The sequence below is a fragment of the Octopus bimaculoides genome, chromosome 16 (assembly GCF_001194135.2).
Source record: "Octopus bimaculoides isolate UCB-OBI-ISO-001 chromosome 16, ASM119413v2, whole genome shotgun sequence".
NCBI classification, from domain to species: domain Eukaryota; kingdom Metazoa; phylum Mollusca; class Cephalopoda; order Octopoda; family Octopodidae; genus Octopus; species Octopus bimaculoides.
This window is the reverse complement of record NC_068996.1, coordinates 39383528-39385144: the sequence shown is the minus strand read 5'-3', so window position 1 is coordinate 39385144 and position 1617 is coordinate 39383528.

The window sequence follows — 1617 nt, the reverse complement described above, 5'->3', positions numbered from 1 at the left end:
ATACACACACATACATATACATACATATACATACATATATATACATATATATACATATATATACATACACACATATATACGTATATATATATATACATACACACATATATACGTATATATATATATATATATACACATATATATATATATGTATATATATGTATGTATATTTGTGTATATATATGTGTGTGTGTGAGTGTGTATATATTTATGTGGGGGGGGCACCTTGGGCAAGTGTCTTCAACTATAGCCTTGGGCTATAGTGGATTTGGTAGACGGAAACTGAAAGAAGCCCGTCATATATATATGTCAGTGTATGTCTGTGTGTGTCTTTGTCCCCACCACCACCACCACAAACATCGCTCAAAAACTGATGTTGGTATGTTTATGTCCCTGTAACTTAGCAGTTTGGCAAAAGAGACCGATAGAATAAGCACTAAGCTTAGAAAGAATAAGTCCTGGGGGGTCGATTTGTTCGATGAAAGGCAGTGCTCAAGCATGGCCACAGTAAAATAACTGAAACAAGTAAAAGAATAAAATATATATATATATATATCATCATCATTTAACGTCCGCCTTCCATGCTAGCCATGGGTTGGACGATTTGACTGAGGACTGGCGAACTAGAAGGCTCCAATCTGATTTGGCAGAGTTTCTACAGCTGGATGCCCTTCCTAACGCCAACCACTTTGAGTGTAGCAGGTGCTTTTATATGCCACCGGCACAAGGGCCAGTCAGGAGGTACTGGCAATGGCCACGCTCAAAATGGTGTTTTTTACGTGCCACCTGCACAGGAGCCAGTCCAGCGGCACTGGCAACGACCTCGCTCAAATGTCTTTACACATGCCACCAGCACAAGTGCCAGTAAGGCGACGCTGGTAACGATCTCGCTGAAATGGTGCTATTTACGTGCCACCTGGCATGGAAGCCAGAAGCTGCTCTGGCAACGATCATGCTCGGACAGTGCTCTTAGCACTCCACTGGCACGGGTGCCATATATATATATATATATATATATAGGACACTGACCAGCCGTGTAAATGTGCATAAACAACAAATTAGGGGTTAATGTCTCTTAGGAATGTCCCATGCATAGAACATCTAGATATCTGTGCAAATGGCAAATTTTAAATATTCCCATTTTACAAAATAAAAAATGAAAATATTGCAAAATAAACGATGAAAACTATGAAAAGCAAAAGAATAATACTTTATAAGAATTCTTAATCCAAAATTAAACCGAAAATAGCCAACACCCCATATAATAAATAATGGTAAAAGAATATTTATGACCAAAACTATAAGTCTGAAAATAAACCAGTAATAATACTACCACTACCATAAAAATAGCTTCCTCTTTAAGAGCATGTGCGTTTGAAAAGGTTTAACGAAAGTGCTCACACACTACAAAAAATACTTCTTCCTGAAAAAAGGTTAGTAACATACTCAACAGATTTCATAACATTTTTTCAAAAAATAATTTTTTTTAAGCCACTTCAAAAACTATTAAGTAATCCTCATAGACTTTCAAACATATATACACACACACACACACACACACACACACACACACACACACATATATATATATATATATATATATATATATATATATAT